Raw genomic sequence first — 22707 nt, 5'->3', positions numbered from 1 at the left:
TTGTCTATCACATGAAATCTCAATAAAATACATGTACTTTATGGTTATAACGTGAAAGAATGAGGAAATATTCAAGGGGTATGAATACTTTTGCAATGCAATATATTTCTAATGAAACAAAGCATTGTCTTGGAGACTGAAAGGAAATAATATACATCATACATATTTTCATAAATTATTATTTGTTTGTATTTATTTAGTGTATTACTTGTGGTGTCAGTTTTGGCAATACTTGTGGTGTTAGTTTTATACACATATATATATATATATATATATATATATATATATATATATATATATATATATATATTTAAAGGAAAATGCTTTAAAAAAAATTATAAAAATTTTAATGAAAAGTATGCAAAGTTTACAGGATATGAGAAGTATGCAAAGTTTCCCTTTATATTAACTCCTATTTCTTCTTCTTCTTCTTCTTCTTTCGGCTGCTCCCATTAGGGGTCGCCACAGCGGATCATCCGTCTCCATACCACCCTGTCCTCTACATCTGCCTCTTTTACACCAACTACCTGCATGTCTTCCCTCACCACATCCATGAACCTCCTTCTTGGCCTTCCTCTTTTCCTCCTACCTGGTAGCTCCATCCTCAGCATTCTTCTACCAATATAATTCATGTCCCTCCTCTGCACATGTCCAAACCATCTCAATCTCGCCTCCCTCACCTTGTCACCAAAACATCCTACATGCGCTGTCCCTCTAATAAACTCATTTCTAATCTTATCCATCCTCGTCACTCCCAACGAAAACCTCAACATCTTCAGCTCTGCTACCTCCAGCTCCACCTCCTGTCTTTTACTCAATGCCACTGTCTCTAATCCATACAACATCGCAGGTCTCACCACAGTCCTATAAACTTTCCCTTTCATTTTGCAGATACCCTACTATCACAAATCACTCCTGTCACTCTTCTCCACCCACTCCACCCTGCCTGCACTCTTTTCTTCACTTCTCTAACACACTCTCCATTACTTTGCACTGTTGACCCCAGGTACCTGAATTCCTCCACCTTCTGAAGCTCTTCTCCTGCAACCGCACCACTCCACTGCCCTCCCTCTCATTCACACACATGTACTCTGTCTTACTCCTACTGAGTTTCATTCCCCTTCTCTCCAGCGCATATCTCCACCTCTCCAGGCTCTTCTCAACCTGCTCCCTACTCTCACAACAAATCACAATATCATCCGCAAACATCATAGTCCAGGGAGACTCCTGTCTGACCTCGTCCGTCAACCTGTCCATCACCACTGCAAACAGGAAAGGGCTCAGGGCCGATCCTTGATGCAGTCCAACCTTCACCCTAAACCAGTCTGTCGTACCTACTGCACACTTCACTGCTGTCACACTGTCCTCATACATGTCCTGCACCACCCTCACATACTTCTCTGACACACCTGACTTCCTCATACAATACCACAACTCCTCTCTTGGCACCCTGTCGTAGGCTTTCTCTAAATCCACAAATACACAATGCAATTCCTTCTGTCCTTCTCTATACTTCTCCATCAACATTCTCAAAGCAAATAAGGCATCTGTGGTGCTCTTCCTCGGCATGAAACCATACTGTTGCTCACAGATGGTCACCTCTTCTCTCAGCCTGGCTTCCACTACTCTTTCCCATAACTTCATGGTGTGACTGATCAACTTAATTCCCCTGTAGTTACTGCAGGTCTGCACATCTCCTTTATGCTTAAAGATCGGTACCAGCACACTCTTCTCCATTCCTCAGGCATCTTCTCACCTTCCAAAATCCTGTTAAACAATCTGGTCAAAACCCACTGCCATCTCTCCTAAACATCTCCACGCTTCTACCGGTATGTCATCTGGTCCAACCGACTTTCCACTCTTCATCCTCTTAATCGCTGCTCTCACTTCCTCCTTACTAATCCTATCTACATCCTGCTTCACCAACTCCACATCATCCAACCTTCTCTCTCTGATTTTCCTCATTCATCAGCTGCTCAAAATACTCCCTCCACCTTCTCAACACACTCTCCTCACTAGTCAACACATTTCCTCTCCATCCTTTACTGCTCTAACTTGCAGTACATCCTTTCCAGCTCGGTCCCTCTGCCTGGCCAATCGGTATAAATCCTTTTCTCCTTCCTTAGTGTCCAACCTCTCATACAGCTCCTCATATGCCTTTTCCTTGGCTTTCGCCACATCCTCTTAACCTGCTGCCGCATCTCCTTGTACTCCTGCCTACTTTTCTCATCACTCTGTCTATCCCACTTCTGTTTTGCCAACCTCTTTCTCCTTATGCTCTCCTGCACTTCCTCATTCCACCACCACGTCTCCTTGTCTTCCTTTCTATTTCCAGATGTCACACCAAGTACTTTTCTAGCTGCCTCCTCATCACTCCTGCAGTAGTTGCCCAATCATCCAACACCTCCTTAACACCACTGAGCCTCTCTCTGACCTCTTCCCTGAACCTCACACTACACTCTTCCTCCTTCAGTTTCCACCATCTTATTCTTCTTTCAGTCCTCACTCTCCTCCTCTTCTTCTTCGCCTCCAAAACCATCCTACAGACCACCATCCGATGCTGTCTAGCTACACTGTCCCCTGCCAACACCTTACAGTCTCAATCTCCTTCAGGTTGCATCTCCTGCATAGCACATAGTCCACCTGTGTGCACCTTCCTCCACTCTTATCGTCACCCTATGATCCTCCTTCTTCTTAAAATAAGTGTTCACCACTGCCATTTCCATCCTTTTAGCAAAATCTACCACCATCTGCCCTTCCACATTCCTCTCCTTAAAACCATACCTACCCATCACCTCCTCATCACCTCTGTTCCCTTCACCTACATGCCCATTAAAGTCTGCCCCAATCACCAATCGTTCTTTCCTAGGTACACCATCTACCACTTCATCTAATTCACTCCAGAATCTTTCCTTCTCCTCCATCTCACAGCCAACTTGTGGAGCATAGGCACTGATGACATTTATCATCATCCTTCAACTTCCACCTTCACGATCATCACCCTATCAGAAACTCTCTTCACCTCCACTACACTCTTACTGTACTCTTCCTTCAGAATCACCCCTACACCATTTCTCTTTCCATCCACACCATGATAAAACAGTTTAAATCCACCTCCAATGTTCCTGGCCTTACTCCCTTTCCACTTGGTCTCCTGAACACACAGCATATCTACCTTTCTCCTCTCCATCATATCAGCTATCTCTCCCTTTACCCGTCATAGTACCAACATTTAAAGTACCAACCCTAACCTCCACTCTCCTACACTGCTCCTTTCCTGCCGTCTCTGTAGGCGTCTTCCTCCTCTCCTTCTCCTCCTTGACCAACAGTAGCCCAATTTCCACGGTACCCTGTCGGCTAACGATACCTGTGGCGGTCGTTGTTAACCCGGGCCTCGACCGATCCGGTATGAAATTCTCATTTGTGATCCGCATATTTGATTTGGCACGTTTTACGCTGGATGCCCTTCCTAACGCAACCCTCCCCATTTACCCGGGCTTGGGACCGGCACTAAGAATGCACTGACTTGTGCCTCCCTAATGGCTGGGTTCTATTAACTCCTATTTATTGCAGAAAACCTAGGGTACTAATAATTGTGGGTAGTACTGTGTGTTTACATTATATATTTTTTATTAGAGTGCCTGAAGCTATTTCCACTGTAAATATTTGGCTCTGATCCAGGCTAGGTGTAATTATGTTTGTGAACAGGTTTGTTCTGTCAGTGGTTTTCTTCACTTGTGGTAAATTTATGCAGGCAAGCATTTCATAGTCAAGTCATGTGAAGAAGCTTTTTTATTGTCATTTTAACCATATATAGCTAACACAGTACAGAGTGAAATGACACAATGTTTCTCCACAACCCTGGTGCTACATAAAACAACATAGAGCTCAATTACACAACATAGAGCTACATACAGAACAGAGCTGAGGACTAAAGTAAAGTGTCATAAAGTGCATCATGTGCAACCTAGTGCAAGACAAAAGACCAGACAACACAAGACAGTGTGGGACAGATACACAAAACACATTATAGCGCCGACAAATAAATCTACTGAATAATATGTTATATAGTAATATGTGCAAAAGAGAAATATAAACAACAGTTTATTTGTAAACATAAACACAATGTTGTGCAAAAACAGTCAATCAAGAGCAAACAAGAGGTGTGTAAAACAGCATGTAAACAGTATAATATGAAAAATAAAATATGGGTGGTGCTGAAGACATGGATGTGTATAAAGTGAAGTGAAATCAGTATTGAATGTGTGTTTGAGTTCAGGTTGTAACAGTTCAGTAACACACAGTTGAGTGAGTGTGTGAGTTTTGTACAGTTTAGTTCTGTGTATTGAGGAACCTGATGGCCACAGAGTCCTGAATGCTTTGGAACCTCTTTCCTGATGGCTGTAGGGTGAAGAGTGTGTGTAAGTGGTGTGTGGGGTCATCCACAATGCTGTTGGCTTTGCGGGTGCAGAATGTGGTGTAAATGTTCATGATAGAGGGGAGAGAGACTCTGATGATCTTCTCTGCTGTCATCACGATCTTCTATAGGGTCTTGCGATCCAAATGCAGTTCCCAAACCAGGCAGTGATGCAGCTGCTCAGGATGCTCACGATGGTCCCTCTGTAGAATGTAGTCAGGATGGGGGAGGAAATTGGCTTTCCTCAGACTTCTCAGGAAGTAGAGGCACTGCTGGGCTTTCTTGGTGATGGAGCTGGTGTTGAGTGACCAGGTGAAGTTCTCCGACAGATGAACACTAAGAAATTTGGTTCTCTTCAGACGATCTCTTCAGAGGACCCATCAATGATCAGAGGAGAATGGACGCTTTGTGCTCTCCAACAACATTCTCTTTGGTTTTGTCAACGTTCAGAGACAGGTTGTTGGCTCTACACTAAGCTGTTAACTGTTGCACCTCCTCTCTGTATGCTGACTTGTCGTTCTTGCTGATGAGACCCACCACGATTGTGACATCGGCAAACTTGATGATGTGATTCAAGCTGTGCATTGCTACACAGTCGTCAGTCAGCAAAATAAACAGCAGTGGGCTGAGCACACAGCCCTGAGGGGCCCCAGTGCTTAGTGTGGTAGTGCTGGAGATGCTGTTTCCAATCTGGACTGACTGAGATCTCTCACTCAGGAAGTCTACGATCCATTTGCAGAGGGAGGTGTTCAGGCCCAGTAGGCTCAGCTTCTCAATCAGGAGCTGAGGGATGATAGTGTTGAATGCTGAAGTCTATGAACAGCATTTGTATGTGTTCTAATTGCCCAGGTGAGTGAGGGCCAGATGGAGGGTCGTGGTGATAGCTTTGTCCGTGAAATGGTTTGGACGATATACAAACTGAATGGGGTCTAGTGAGGGTGGTAGCTGGGTCTTGATGTACCTCATGACGAGTCTCTCATAGAAGTTTATTACGATGGTTGTGAGTGCCATGGAACTATAGTCATTGAGGCAGGAGACTTTAGACTTCTTTGGCACGGAAACAATGGTTGTTGTCTTGAGGCATGTAGAAACAACGGTGCTGCTCAGGGAGATGGTAAAGATACAGCGGTAAAATAAATATTGAACACGTCACCGTTTTTCTTAGTAAATATATTTCTTAAGGTGCTTTTGTCATGAAATCTTTACCAGATGTTGGTAACAACTAATGCAATCCACAGATACAAAGAAAATCAAACAATATATGTCCATAATTTACATTATGTATAATAATGTAAAATGACACAGGGAAAAGTATTAAACAAATAGGTGCAAAAAGGCATGGAAAGTAAAGACACCAGCTAAAATCAATCAGTAATAATAAAGCAATCCTACCCCTTGTCAGTGCAAGTTTATATCAGCTGGTTCAATCCCAACTGAAGGCCCGTATAAAGGTGTCCCATTACCAAGGTGTCACACAAGAAACATTTCATGATGGGTAAAAACCTTATTCAGCCTCCCTAAACATGTCCCAGTCAGTGCATTCAAAACAGGCCTAATGAGCAGAGGTGGCTCCTGCTGGCCAGGTTTTCACCTGTTTTGGAACCGGTTTAGAACGTCTGACAAGTGGTCTGTATGCTGAAATAAGCATAACAGAGATGTTGCCTGAGTTGAGGTGGGGCCGGGGCTTCTTACAGTATGTGCCAGGGATGTTTATGTAAACAAGATTCAGCGTGTTCGCCCCACTCTTTATAAAGTCTACATGCTGATAGACTTTAGGGAGCACTGATTTGCATGGTTGAAATTTCTGCCGATAATAAAAAGTCTGTTGGGATGAGCATTCTGCAGGTTGCTAATAGCCCCATAGAGTTTACACAGTGTCTCCTTAGCATTAGCGCTGGGGGAATGTACGCCTCGACAATTAAAAGCAGTGGTGAATTCCCTGGGTAAATAAAATGGCCTGCATCTTAAGGTGAGGCACTGCACTAGTGATGAGTAAAAGCAGAAGACAAGCAAAGAGTTCTTGCACCATTCTGTGTTGATATAAACACACATGGCACATGCACACACCACTACAAGTCTTACCACACAGAGCTAGCCCGTCTAGCTGAATGGCGGCATCCGAAACTCTGTTGCTAAGTCACGTTTCTGTGAAAATAGCATTCTATAATCAGAAACTATTAACAAAGAATTATTGTAACTTTGCTTTCTTGTACCACATTCATTTATTTACAGTTTATTCGTTCTTTTTTAATCCAGTTTTTATGTTGACAATATCTACAGCCATTCTAGTTGTTTTGTATCTGGACTCTTTGTTACCTGTTTATAAGGCAGTAAGACAAATTGACAGACGGAAAGCACTGCAGTGGTTTGAATGTTTGCTAAGATCATCAGCAGGTCAATTCAGCCATGCCTAATGACAAACAGAATTAATTTCCTTACTTGTCTGAAGCCCAAAAACACATGGAGATTCAAAAAGCAAGGGGGAGGTAAGGAGAAGGGTAAAGGGCAAAGCAAGTCTAGTGTCAGCGTGGTGCTGCATAGCATCAGCGTCCTTATTGTTTCAGCTGTGGGATCAGCGCCTTGTTGCTTTCACCGCTCTTCTCCAAGTTTACATTAAACATTTAGTTACAAATATCAATGTGTGTAATGGTCATGCCAGATATTACTGCTTGCTATAGAGAAAAGGGGGGATCTGAGTTCATTTTAAAGATGTTTTTAAAATGTGGTAAATTGGCTGTTTTGTGTTTGTGTCCTTGATCTGGCGAAAGCTGTTATAGAAGAGATTTAACTGCTTTGGATTTTTTTTGCTGTCCAATCTGTCTCATCTTGTCACCCTCGTTCATTCTGCAGATTTGATAGCCTGATAGATTTAACCTGAGGTGCATTAGTAATATGTGAAAGTGATATTTCATTCAGTGAATTTATTGCATCAAGTTGTATGACGGGTACTAATGTGTGTGTGTGTGTGTGTGTGTGTGTGTGTGTGTGTGTGTGTGTGTGTGTGTGTGTGTGTGTGTTTTATTGTTAAGTACTATTCTGGATACACATCTGGTTGTGTAAAACTGTAAAATTGGAAAGTTGAAAATAAATACTTTTCCTTGATGCATAGTCATCCTTAGCTGCCTATTATTTTTATGAAGGCATCTGTCATCTGCTGAGTTATACTTACCTGTCCGCAGGTGTGTGCCACTCTACATTCCATCTGAAAATCTTATGATGATAAAGCGATAACTATTATTATCACTCCTGTGTTAAGTATAGCTGTGGCTCTGTGGTTATGGCTGCACTCCAGCAGGCTGAGGTTGGAAAGAGATGCATACAGGAAGATTGTAATGAAGCCTGCGAGTCGTGCTTTCACCCTAAAACTGCCAATGAAGCTGCATAATGATGTGTCTCAGAATCATACTGGCGCATAATCTCTTACAGTCCTAACTCTCAGGTTATCCGGAAATCACATCCCCTGTAGATTGTACAGAAACATGGCAGTGAGGTCATAATGAGGCAGTAATCCCTTTTGAACACTTTTGCTTTTATTTGAACACATGAGTAAAATCCCAGTTCAGTCTATTGGAAAGCATTTTGCACATCTCAATTGTGAATATGCAGAAAATTGCAGTAATATGGATCTTGCCCTGAACCACAAAGAGGTCCTGGGTGTAGAATATTTATTATAAATAGTGTGCATGTTTCTGTGTGTTCCTGTGTATGAAATGTGTGTAGATGTATATTATCTTGTGAAATCTTATTTACTAATACAATTCTAATATAATTTTCCACTAACGAATGTCATGGACTTCATTTGTGCATATAAATATGTAAAGTGTAGTATAAAATAAATTATATAAATGTAAGTTCTGTATTGTTCTGATCCAGATGCCCTGTATTTATGGCTGCTTTTCTGACTTCAGTAATTTTATTTCTTAACCAGTCCATCTGTTCCCATGAGAGGAATTACACACTAGTCTGACTCCAAGGGAGGGCAAAAGAAAAGAAAACATCTGTCTGGTGGTGAAATTCTGTACCGCGTATATGGGTAGTGATTACTTTAGAACTTCAAACTGAGCAAGTACAAACCTAAACACACATGTATACATGCAGCAAGCCAGGCTGATGAATGAAAGACTCAATGAAAAAGTTGCTCAATGAAAAGTTTGTATTCAGTTAAAGGTTAATATATCTATCTATCTATCTATCTATCTATCTATCTATCTATCTATATATATATATATATATATATATATATATATATATATATATATATATATATATATATATATATAAACCTTTAACCTGTATTCATAATTTTGCTCAGATACTGTAACAGGTACTGTAAGTCCCTTATATTAAGCATGGTATTTACTCAAGTCTATGGTTTCTTTATTTACACAAATCTGTTTTTATTCCTACTATTAGCATTCAGGCTGCATTTTATTCATGAACTGTATGTTTAACCTGTTAGTACCATGTTGTACAACAGTTGTATATTAAGAAATATTTTCCTGGCTCTAATGTGAAAGTTCAAGTTCGTCTATTCAAGATTGTTGTATTTCTGTGCAAAAATATACAATTGAAACATTGCTTCATCACATTATAAGCATAAATATATTTGCTCACATGACACAGAATTGCTGAATGAATTTAGTTGATGATTTGCCTTTACATTAAAAGTCTTACATAAATCTGCTCTGATTTCTTTAGAACTCGAAAGACATACACCTTTGATAAACATAGCAGAAACTTTACACACATTAATCTGAGGAAATTCACCTGCATATTTAGGAATCTTCAATGAAAGAAGTCTTTTATGTATTTTTTTTATGAGCTTTCTGCCTTTAACCGCAAACACAGACCATCTATGGTCTGCCCCATCTGAACTGTCCCGCAGTGGGGCAGTCTGTGAACAGAGCCAGGCTGTGTTCATGCTGTTTCACAGCTGCCCGTGTGCAGCTGCTCCTTAAACTTAGTGATAAAACAACACATAGCAGAGCATCCAGAATCATGGAGCACAGAGTTATACATCAAACACTGTGGGAGCACTCATCATTTCGCTTTTTGTTCCTTGAAATTCAAAGCATATTATTGGTGATTGCATTTACCATTAGACATCGGAGGCTTTGATGTACCATAGGTATCTGGAAAAATGCATAAAACTTTTTCAACCTCTGGCCTGATGTTTTATTGGCCACACTTTGCATTCTGTTGATCACTTGCACCTGCTTTTCATCCATGACATTTCTGGCAGCAAAGAAAGTCAATCCATGCGTGGAGGAAGGCAAGTGTTGAGGATACTTATTTAAATGTTTTAAAGAAATCTATCAAATTAACTAAAGATATTCAAACTTCTCTTGACAAATTTTAACAAACTTTGACACAGTAAAGTAGCAAGTAGACTGTCTGTGTGGGTTTCCTCCTACTTCCTAAAAACATTTCAGTAGAAGGCTTAAATACACTACGTTTGAATGAGTGTTTGCATTGGCTAATGGTTTATGCATCCCGCTTTTGCAATAGGCTTTGGATCCACTGACATTTACACAAATTAATTACATTACACATGTAATAATTTAAATTAAAGATACACTAGTTCAAATTTTACTCCAGTAAAAGTGCTTTACTTTAGTAAAAGTACAGAAGTATTTGCCTTCAAATGTACATAAATATCCAAAAGTACTATGATTTAATATGGCTATAATGTTGTATTATCATTTTTGTTATAAGACTCTTGTTTAATCAGTTCAGTTCAAAATAGAGTGCGCTCTCTACCCTGATTGGTGGCTTTCTGGGTGCTTGACCAGTTATAATTTTATCAACTCAGAAATAAAAAGGAACGATTGATTTTACAAAAGGTTGTAAAAAGTACGATATTTGACTTTGAAATGTACAGTACAGACCAAAAGTTTGGACACACCTTCTCATTCAAAGAGTTTTCTTTATTTTCATGACTATGAAAATTGTAGATTCACACTGAAGGCATCAAAACTATGAATGAACACATGTGGAATTATATATGGAATTATATACATAACAAAAAAGTGTGAAACAACTGAAAAATGTCATATTCTAGGTTCTTCGAATAGCCACCTTTTGCTTTGATTACTGCTTTGCACACTCTTGGCATTCTCTTGATGAGCTTTAAGAGGTAGTCACCTGAAATGGTCTTCCAACAGTCTTGAAGGAGTTCCCCGAGAGATGCTTGGCACTTGTTGGCCCTTTTGCCTTCACTCTGCGGTCCAGCTCACCCCTAAACCATCTCGATTGGGTTCAGGTCCGGTGACTGTGGAGGCCAGGTCATCTGGCGCAGCACCCCATCACTCTCCTTCTTGGTCAAATAGCCCTTGATGCCTTCAGTGTGACTCTACAATTTTCATAGTCATGAAAATAAAGAAAACTTTTGAATGAGAAGGTGTGTCCAAATTTTTGGTCTGTACTGTAGTTAAGTTAAAGTAAAAGTCATCGCAAATGGAAATACTTTCATGGAGTACAGATACACGAAAAAAGCTACTTGAGTAGTCCTCCACTGGAATTGCGGCTTTCAGTCAAATGACTGTTCACTTCATTTACTTTTGGCATGTTACATCACATTTTAAACTAATTTTAATCCGACTTTAAACTGCTCATTTGGCATCCTTTTTTTGAACATCCCGTGCAATGGCTGTGATGTGTTAGTCTGGATAAGAAAGCTGCAAAATTCAAATTGCATGTTGGTCATGTTAGTGGCTGCTGCTTTGCTGATGAAACCAGAGTTAAGAGCTCTTTAAAAAGTGAGTATGGCACCGTGTGGCTGCAGCTAATGAAAGGAGCTGCCATTTAATGGTCTCATCTGAAATGACCTGCTCTTTTATCAGCTACAGCATCTGGTTTCAGTTAGCCCAGGAGTCCTTCCCTAACCACCGTCCACCCCGAAAGCTCCAAACAGACAGCAAGGCAAATATGTTTGCACTGTGCTTACACAGCATCCTGCTCTTTATTCAGACAGATTCAGCTTGTTTATAAGAAATGAGCCTGCATACTTTTAGTGGCTTGGATGCAGCTGTGTTGAAACGTTTGTTTCTGCAAATGTTTCTGCAAAATACAGGGCTTGGTGTTGTGAATTTGGTTAGAATGGATCTTTATGCATAACACAAATCGTTTGCTCAAAGGATTATTTCATTACTAAATTATTGTAATTATTAAGAGAGACTAATCATATAATGGGCTTGATTGATCCTCCAACTTATGCAAGTTGTTTTTTAGTTTAAGGATCTACCCAGGATGAGTCACAGTCACAGTCACAGCTCTATAAGCACAACAGCATGCCTAAGAAATGACAAGGTTGCCACACAAGGCTCTTGTTACTGACTGTGTCTATTGCTAAATGATTTGTGGTAAGTTCTTTCATACTTTTAAATCTGTTTCTTTTCTGGACTGTAAATGGAGATCACCCAATAGAGTAGCCTCGTCTGGGTTTTTTTTTCCCTTAGAGTAGGAAAAAACAGAGCCTTTATTACTAATTTTCTCTTCTAGGCCGTAGTATAAACGTGGCTTCATCCGACTAGTGTTGACTAAATGTCTATTTTTGTGTGTGCGCGCGCGCGTGTATGTGTGTGTTTAAAAAGCTAAAGATGCATACCAGACTTCAAATTCTTACACTAGTGATAGAAGTTTTTTGTCACTTATAGTGAAAAATTGATAATAAACAACACATAAATGTTTTTTATTTGAAATTTGATGATTTCTAGCACTGCTGTGGACATTCTTTGTCCATGTTTCTATAACAAGCTTTTTAATATCATCTTCTATTTTTCTTTATTAGAAGTATATAATCACTAAATTAAAATCTTGGGCACATCAACACGATCATATCTCCAGACACGAAAAAACATGACACATACAAGTTTAGTGATTTTTCGTGGCATGTGCTGACCGGTGGATGGCACTCCTGGTTCTCCTCAGTGGGTTTATCCAGAAGGATTGGGTCAGTGCCCCTGGCTACTAATCCAAATTAGTCTGCTTTCCTCCTACAGGAAGGGGATGGCAGAGCCAATTACTATGGAAGCATTAATAAGGAGGTGTGAGTTCCCCTGTTCTTTTTTTTTTTCCATTCTTATAGCTACTCCTAACATTTGTATTCTTTCTCTCTCTCTCTCTCTCTCTCTCTCTCTCTCTCTCTCTCTCTCTCTCTCTCGCTCCTATACATACAACATTTTATGGGATATCATAGAATGCTTTGGAAGTTCAATGTGTGCATCAGTGAATATGAGAATCAGACAAATTTTACTTACTGTACTATTGCAATTAGGGGTAAGCAAAATTCATATTATGTGTGTGTGTGTGTGTGTGTGTATATATATATATATATATATATATATATATATATATATATATATATATATATATATATATATATATATATATATATATACTGTTATACATATACATGCATATACAGTACAGACCAAAAATTTGGACACACCTTCTCATTCAAAGAATTTTCTTTATTTTCATGACTATGAAAATTGTAGATTCACACTGAAGGCATCAAAACTATGAATTAACACATGTGGAATTATATATGGAATTATATACATAATAAAAAAGTGTGAAACAACTGAAAAATGTCATATTCTAGGTTCTTCAAAGTAGCCACCTTTTGCTTTGATTACTGCTTTGCACACTCTTGGCATTCTCTTGATGAGCTTCAAGAGGTAGTCACCTGAAATGGTCTTCCAACAGTCTTGAAGGAGTTCCCCGAGAGATGCTTGGCACTTGTTGGCCCTTTTGCCTTCACTCTGCGGTCCAGCTCACCCCTAAACCATCTCGATTGGGTTCAGGTCCGGTGACTGTGGAGGCCAGGTCATCTGGCGCAGCACCCCATCACTCTCCTTCTTGGTCAAATAGCCCTTGATGCCTTCAGTGTGACTCTACAATTTTCATAGTCATGAAAATAAAGAAAACTCTTTGAATGAGAAGGTGTGTCCAAACTTTTGGTCTGTACTGTATACATACACACACATACTTGTGTGTGTGTGTGTGTGTGTGTGTGTGTGTGTGTGTGTGTGTGTGTGTGTGTGTGTGTGTGTGTGCAAATAATCATGCAAGATAATTTTCACATTGCGTGAATGCTTTATAATGTTAGAACTTTATTAAGATCAGATAGACTAATGTTTTCAAAAATGCAATTGTTCAAATGCTTGTTTCACAAGATTCTACTCCCAAGTCATCATTACATTACTGATGAATGCAACAAGGCTACAGATGATTCCTTTTTGTTGATATTTAATAATATTTTGTTAATAAATATTGTTTATTAAAATGTTTAAATTGTTTATTTATAGATTTGTATACACATAGCTGTTCAATTCTATTAGATAATTCAATGATATTCAAAATCAGAAAGAAATTTATTGAATAGAAAATTACTATACATAGTCCTTCAGGACTAAGTAGAGTTCCAATGAAAAGTAAAACCCATGTGTAAAAAAAAAATCACTGCTGTTCTTTTCTATGTGTTTCACCAAATAAATCTGACAAAAGCTGAAATTTTACAAGTTAGCATGTAGGTGTTTAGTTGATTTCAAACCCACAAGAAGCACAGTGAAACTGTCACTATCTTGTTTCTTTGGACTATACTATAATTTACTTTCTTTGCAAGTATATGTTCTCCTAAACATCCAAGTGTGTAACAAGAGGATTTCCTCTCCTATACATTTTAAGTAAATATTACTTTTGCAATCTGGCAAGTACACAAAATCCTGGCATGAAACCAACTTAAGACACTCCCAAAAATGAAAAAATACTTATTACACAATGCATTTACAGTAATTTGTTGGTTGGCAAAAGAACACAATCTATGTATAGTCAGTGTACAGAGAAAACATAACAATTAGCACAAACTTTGGGCCAAATAAGTCATGAAAGCAAAAAGATCTATCCAGCATCCATCACTAAATGTGACAAAAGTTAACAATTAGCTGCTGCACAATACGCATCTATACTGTATTGCACCATCAGTAACATTTTGACACAATTTTTATATTTTTTTTTTACTGATTTAAAGTATCTAACCAGTCCAAGATGACTGCATTAACTGTTACAATGTGCACATACCTTCCAACTTCACTAATAAATTCAGTTTGGGGGAACTGCTACACCTTTTTAAAAATATGAAATCATTGGAGTCCATACTAAATAAAAACGTTTGGTGGATCCTCTAAGAGAGTATTTAATTTTCTCCACTTCTCAAAATCCAATCTCTAAGCCAGAGTGAAACTAAAGTGGTTTACTTGATTTCCAATCAAGTATTATTCTTCTCCGAGCCAGAAAACATGCAAAAGCATAAGCGTCTTGACATTTTTATGGACATGACTGTACCTTGCTCAGGTACTCCTAAACCTGCCATTTCAAAACTAGGCTTAATATCCTTAATATATGGCTCAGACAGGATTTTGAATATAGTTGTCTAATAATAAAACAGTCTGAGGCAAGACTGTTTAACTGACTGGACAGTTTAACCTTGCTATAATAGAGTTTGTGGAGGACCCTGAACTGAATCAAGCCTAAGCTAATACAGGAGGTTGTCCTATTCACTCTAAATAATGCGTTGTTCCAGGTTTCCTCTGATATGTCCACTCCCAAATCTCTTGTCCATTTCGCTTGGATTTTGTTCAGATTCATATTTTTTACTGAAATTAAAGTATAATACACATTAGAAACTATTCCCTTCAAATGGAAATATTTAAAACTGCATACATTCCTGCGCTAGGAGGAATTGGAGGGATATGAGGGACAATGGTTTTGGATTAAATAGCGAACTTGAAAATATCTAGAGTGTGATCTTGGCAGATTATATTTTGAAGAGAGAGTTGGGAACAAGGCAAGAGCATTATAAAAAAAAAATCACTAAATTTCACAAGATCTGACTGTTGCCACTGATTGAGTCCAGTTGACCCGGAAGGAATAGGTGGTGTATATATATATATATATATATATATATATATATATATATATATATATATATATATATATATATATATATATATATATATATATATATATATATATATATATATATATATGTGTGTTCTTGAGTACTAAGTGTTTTTAAACTATTGTCTTCGATGAGATCAGAGGGGCATTTGTCAGTTGTCAACTTAGAACAAGCGAGTTAAATATAAATCAGTTTATGATGAAGGTTTAACAGCTAATTATAGTAACAGTGTTTGCTCAAGTGTATAGTCAGTGACCACAAATGTCTAATCATGCATGCAGATAGGGCCGTGCTTGTTTGATTTCTGTTTTCTGTTTGTCAGTGATGACGTGAGCATCACCTTGTTGCGCTTGATGTTAGACATTCCCATATTTGACGGTCACACCCTGTTTAATCTTTTAACATCTTTCCAGCCACTCATTGCAGTAATTACCTTTTGGCTATGATTTTTTTATTGAATTTATAAATGTGAACATAGAAGAGTCTGCTGGGTAACTTTGTAGTGCTACAGAATATACAGTATGCCCAACATATTCCAGGACAATATGCATTAATTACTCAACAGTGTGGGGGTTGGTTGCAAGCTTAGTTCCAATAATTAGTCAGAATTAGAGTGAAATTAATTTGGAGAATAATGCATTATGGTATTTCAAATACTAGTTTTCTTTTATTGAACCATGTTTGTTGATTTTGATTTGTTGTTGTGGCACTTCATTACTGTAAAATGTTACTTGGTCTAATATCTTGGACATCTGACCAACTTACAAGAGCATTTCTCTCAAGGTTGTCAGCTGTTATTAGGGCTCTCTTGCCAAACACTTCTCCACCCAATGAGTCAGATAGCATTCTAAAGTCCTTGATAACCAAGTCATGAAAAATACAGAGTGGGGCATGAACAGAAGACAGAAGGCTTCAATTACAAATAGTTCAGAAAATCGAACACTTTTTTTAGGTGTTTCTCAACTGGATGGTGAAAATGTAAATATTCTCTAAAATGTAAGTATGGTAAGGCATGGCCAATCTGAAAATTAAATGACTGTGTAAAATTGAACCATGGCTCTTACTATCACACTCTTTCTCTCTGCCAAACTTTTCTATCTCTCCTCTTCTTTTCTGGTGTCTTGTAGTAATCATATCGGCTAACCTAGTCCTGCTAACCCCAATGAGTCTAATCCTTCAGACAAGGAGATCATCTTCACTGTCCTGCCCTCCCATTCCGTAAACAAACACGTACACGCACCCGCTCACGCACACACACACACACACACACACACACACACACACACACACACACACACACACACACAAACCTATATAAAATTATTTATACTGATGATATATATACTAAACACAAATCATGCATACACTCAAATCCTCAGCGGTCATTTAATACTTGACAATTGAATAAAGGAAACAGGTAATTGGGGGCATTTTTTCTACAAAGAGACATACATTCTAGTTTAAAACAATAACAATCTGGCAAAATCTGCTGTGACAGAGGGAGAGTGTAATACGTATGGATGGCACCCCTGAGCATCTTTTGTGCAGTAGTATGTGACATAATGTGACACATACTACAATTGTATGGATGGTAAGACACTTCCTCCCATGATTATGACATACAAATATAAAGATGGCAAGTTCCATAATAAGCACATACCTATTTTAAACAGAAGAAAAAATTTAGACTTTGATGCCTTTCAGAATGTGTTATTGTGGTGTGTACAGTTATGTACAGTGTGTGCGTTCTGGTCATTGCTTATGTCTTTTCAAGCTGCTAGTTAGTGTTTACATACTGTGAGTCATGCTGTAATTTTCAGAGGTGGCTTCTTGAGTTTTACAGCTGAGACACGGCCATGACCATACTGCCATTTCTGATTCTGTTAATCTGGAAAAAGTGCTTCAAGTAGGTTTAAAAGCAGACTAGAGCGCTTCTAAATTAGCTGTTTTTGTAACTGTCAATGGTTGGAAAACACATTAAGCGTTGCAGAAAATGCACTTTTTTTTTAGGTATGTACAAAATACTATGCCTCTCAGCCAATATCATCACCTACTGCATTAAGCAATTAGAGAGAGAATGGTGTTCTCCAGTATGAGTCTTCCAATGTTTTCCCTGTGGCTGACTTCAAAAATAAGCTGAGCAGCTGGCTTCAGTTTGTCTGTGTCCTCTGTATGTAATGCTGCAAATACACTTGGTTTCTATACTTTGTAGATGATATTTTTTTATTTATTTATTTTCAAATCTATATGATGATTAGAATGATTGGAGTTCAGTAGGTGATGAACTATTTACTATTTGTATCATTTACAAGGCTCAAGAAAAGCAATTCATTCATGTCATGTGTCACCTGAAAAGGTCAGACAAGATGTGGATTAAAATATTTTGAATTTAGCCTTGGCTAAACGACTTGTTGCCCCGGACAACCGCTGATGTCAGAGACACAATACAGCCAGGCTTTATAGAAATGTCACATCACTGAAAAGGACATTTATTGCTTATTGAGTGTGTCTGTTGACAGATGGCTTCTGAGAGCAACTCATACCACGCGCTTACTGGGGTTGTTATGGGGTAAAAAAAAACAAAAACAAGAACAACTGTTTATATCTGTTAAAGCAGCACAGGTTCTCAATAAATTGTAATGTAAAATATATAAGAAGATAATAGGCTGTTTATGAGGAGGATGCAGACTGGCTCTTGCTGCACTTGTTCTGCTGTTGCTTTTACACATGTAAATCAGTTTTGTTGTTATGGATATCTATTATGCATTGCTGACATAAAGGACTTTTTTTATTGTATTGTAGTCTAATACAACAAAAATGACCTAGAATAACCTAATGCGACATTATTGTTGCAGAATATAGTAGTTACCAGTGGTGGGCTGTCAGTGCCAGCAAGGCTTTCTCTGTTTACCTAAACACTTTCAGAATCACTGGCTTAGGTTTTAATACATTTTTTTCCATAAATATGTAATTAAATTATTCTCAACAGTCTATGCTCTTCATTTCATAACGTTTCTCTTGATTCCAGTGGTGTCTGTTTATGTTAGAGTTTATATCTCTCTCTATAGAGTTTTAGTCATCGTGGGTTGCCTGTTTAAAGAAATCTCCATCAAGGTCTTGACACAACAATGTAGAAGCCTGTAGCTTACAATACATGACAATGAAACTGTTGCTTTATCCACTCTGATTCCAAGTTGGTGACACCGGGCCCATCTAGCAGGCGTACAATAACGTTGCCATTGTGCTTTTGGATGGTCAGAGAGCGCACTAGTCAGAGCTAGCAAACTGCATCTGTAGCAAACTGCACAAGCTCAAATATATTTATGTACACTTAATAGCTCTTTTTTCATTCCACAATGGCTTATAAAGGAGATGAAATTAATTTGGCCGCAGGTACAAGGCAAATTCTAAGGACAGAATTTTCAAGAAACCTTAAAGAAAGGTCAAAAACTGTTCAAAACAGTTAAACTTTTTTAAAGAACCATTTTCTTTCTTGTAGAATTTGCACAAAAATCACATAATTTGCCTCAGGGTTTCCATGTCTGAGAACAAGGTACTACAAAAATACACAGAAAACCCAGGGTGGACTATAGTTTTGTAATTTTATGTGGTTGATATAGAGGCTTCTGATAGAGATGATCTAGGTGGTGTAGCTGTGCCTGCAGTAAAAAAAGAGGCTTGTTGAATTGTGTTAATTAGGTTTCTTGCTTTAGTAATGGTATCCACTCTAGCTGCATGAGATACCTGATGCAATGCTCTGTTATACTGTGTTTCTGTATAATATTGATGGTTTCTATAGCTGTGGCATTATAATTATGATATTGAAAGGTGGACTTATGGGTAGAACACCACGGAAGGTGAAAGTTATATTAGCCCTTAAGAAACTTTTATTTGTCCTCTATGTGGAAGCGTTACTGTATATTCTATCCAAAAAACTTGACTTGACTTCACTTGACTTGACTTGACTTGACTTGACCTAGAGTCTTGATGTCAGAATGGTGTTGAAGTAGACTCCTTATAGAGATATAAGAATCTACCCAGAGGAATATTAAAGTATATATTTTTCTAGTTATTATTTGCGAATAATTTAGTTGTTTTTTTCATGTACATTTCTTTTATTTTATCACCTCTATTTAGTTTGACTGTACACAGTTTTTGCTGGCCAGGCCGTATGTGATATAGGTGCGTTCTATGGGGGTACACAATATTAATATTAAAATCTCACTAGGAAAGACTATATCATGCATTGCCCCTGAAAGACAGGCTGATAAATGACATACACAACAGATTGTAATTAACACAAAAAACCCAAACCATCAGAGTATTAAAATAACAATTTCCACAAGAATAAATGCAACAACTATTACTGACTAGCTTCTCACCTAATTAGAGAAAAAATCTGTTCAAAACTTTTGTTTTTTAAGTTTTTCAAGTTCACACATTTTTCATCCTCATGTGGGAGGATTCTCTTATGTCATAACATCTTGCACAAAAGTATCAAGCTGAGCATTAGAAATGTAAGGTGGATGCAGTGAATCTTTGTATGACAGTAATGACATGATCAACGTACATAGATTTCACATATTCATTTAATAGAATATTATTAGAACATTAGTAGCTAATAAAATATCTAAAACTAAACCTTTAATCATATGATATTTCAGGTCCTTTTCACAGTGTAAGTAGATCATAAGTAATGTAGACGTCCCTCTTTGTTCAGCAACGCTGGTTCAAGCTTGACATTTTATCACACTTTTTATCATTTCTCTCCAGAATGTGTATTTTCTTGCCTTTGACAGATGTTCCTCATCTATTAAATTCAGGTAAAAAGGACAAGAATGCTGACTGGAGGTTATGCATGTGCAGTGGCATTATTATGTTTACTGCCAGTTATCCCAGGTAAAAACAGGGCTGTACATGTTTTTATTTCTACAGGAGTTCTCCCTAGCACATGCAACAATGTTTTAAAATGAAGGCCTACAGAATAACAACCATCAGATAGTAATTCTAAATCCTGACTCTGCACTGCTGATTATTAGTCTTGCCACAGGTTCTACCCTCCCTGTGCTTATGCTCGGTCCCTACTGATGTGTTTGTTAAAAGAATAATTTACCCCAATGAATTTTTTTAATGAAAAACAATGGAACTGAAATGGATAATAGTTATAGTATAAATCAGTAGAGTTTTAAAAATGATTTGTAAAATATTGTGGTTGCATATGTATTTTCCAACCATAGCTGTAAAAAAAAAAAAAAAAAATGTTATCTGGTCTAATGAGATAAAATAAAAACGTGAAGTGCGGTGGTGGTAGAATTGTATTGATAATTATGATTGGTCTTTTGATAGCTTCTCTAATGAATTCCATTCTTACCTCACACTGGTCACTTAGATTAGATTAGATTAGATTAGATTAGATTAGATTAGATTCAACTTTATTGTCATTACACATGTACAAGTACAAGGCAACGAAATGCAGTTTGGGTCTAACCAGAGTGCAATAACAGCAAGTGCAGGATATATAGTGTTACATGATTTGCATAAGTTAAATAGAATCGTAATATAGGACTATAAACAGTAATTTACAGATGTATATGTACTATGAGTATAACAGATGAATATATATGTACTATAAATAAAATATACAGATGAATATACAGTACAGACCAAAAGTTTGGACACACCTTCTCATTCAAAGAGTTCTCTTTATTTTCATGACTATGAAAATTGTAGAGTCACACTGAAGGCATCAAAACTATGAATTAACACATGTGGAATTATATATATAACAAAATAGTGTGAAACAACTGAAAATATGTCATATTGTAGGTTCTTCAAAGTAGCCACATTTTGCTTAGATTACTGCTTTGCACACTCTTGGCATTCTCTTGATGCCTACTTTGAAGAACCTACAATATGACATATTTTCAGTTCACTTTTTTGTTATGTATATAATTCCACATGTGTTAATTCATAGTTTTGATGCCTTCAGTGTGAATCTACAATTTTCATAGTCATGAAAATAAAGAAAACTCTTTGAATGAGAAGGTGTGTCCAAACATTTGGTCTGTACTGTATATATATATATATATAAACTTTTGGTCTGTACTGTATCTATAATATATATATATAAACTTTTGGTCTGTACTGTATATATAATATATATACAGTACAGACCAAAAGTTTGGACACACAATGAACACTATGAACATGATTTACAGGTGAACAATAATATACAGATGAATATATATGTACTATGAGTACAATTAGTCGTGCTTGTCATGGTAGATGCACTTTCCTGTTTAATACGTTTCTATAGATTTGTACAGGAATTGTTTTGACAGCTCTATGATCTCCCTGATACTGTTATATATAAATGGGGATGAATACTTTTATAAGGCATTGTAAAAAAAAAAAAAAAAAAGATGCTTTGTGGCTAATGCAAAATGGATTTCACAATTTCTATGCTTCTCTCTTATACCACTGCTGTCAAATATAAACAGTGGCCCTAACAAATGCTTTAAGTTGTATGATTAAAGTATTTATTCCAATACACTTAAAATAAAATAACTCTCAGACTGTGACTCAACATTGCACAAGATTTTAAACTGTACATGAACCTCACTTTCAGTTAAACAGTCAAACCCAGAGTCTATAAACGAACATAGCATTTTGAGTATGTTGTTTTATAGCCTTTGACTAAGGGTGCCATTAGTTGGCTACGATCCAAGTACAAGCTCATAAGTGTCTAATTTTGTGTAATAGAGCCTTAGAATAAATTGTATCAACAGTTTACTGAATATAATGCTATATAATTAGAAGTTAGCAAATGGTATAATACCCTGTATTATAGAATACATTATACCTTAGCTAACATTATTTAACAAATATATTTACTTAATGGCTCTTCTTTGAACTTGGGGCTCTTGAAATATGATGGCACTGCCGTCCTGGAGAAAAAAACCCAACATTTTTATATTTTAAATTAATCCCACTATCCTAATGCTACCCCCCAACCACCACCACTCCAAGTAAATTCTTAAGTTACTATTGTATTATTAGTGTATTAATAATTACAATAGCAACCTTATTTAAAATACTTATAAATAATTTATGAGATTAGTAAATCAGATGCATAATCTGCAGTGGACCAGTATTGTATATGAAATGCATTCTAGCATATTCTCTGTTATGATAAGGGTAATAGTTATAATAAATGTAAAATATATAGGTTTTTATTCAGAGTTGAGACTTGAAATTCTAAATTCAAGGGTTAAAAATAAACACATGTATTGAATATTGAAGTATTTAAAACATTGAAAACTTGTAA

This window comes from Silurus meridionalis, chromosome 4 (assembly GCF_014805685.1).
Source record: "Silurus meridionalis isolate SWU-2019-XX chromosome 4, ASM1480568v1, whole genome shotgun sequence".
Taxonomy (NCBI): domain Eukaryota; kingdom Metazoa; phylum Chordata; class Actinopteri; order Siluriformes; family Siluridae; genus Silurus; species Silurus meridionalis.
The sequence above is the reverse complement of the archived record's forward strand: the minus strand, read 5'-3'. Positions refer to the sequence as shown.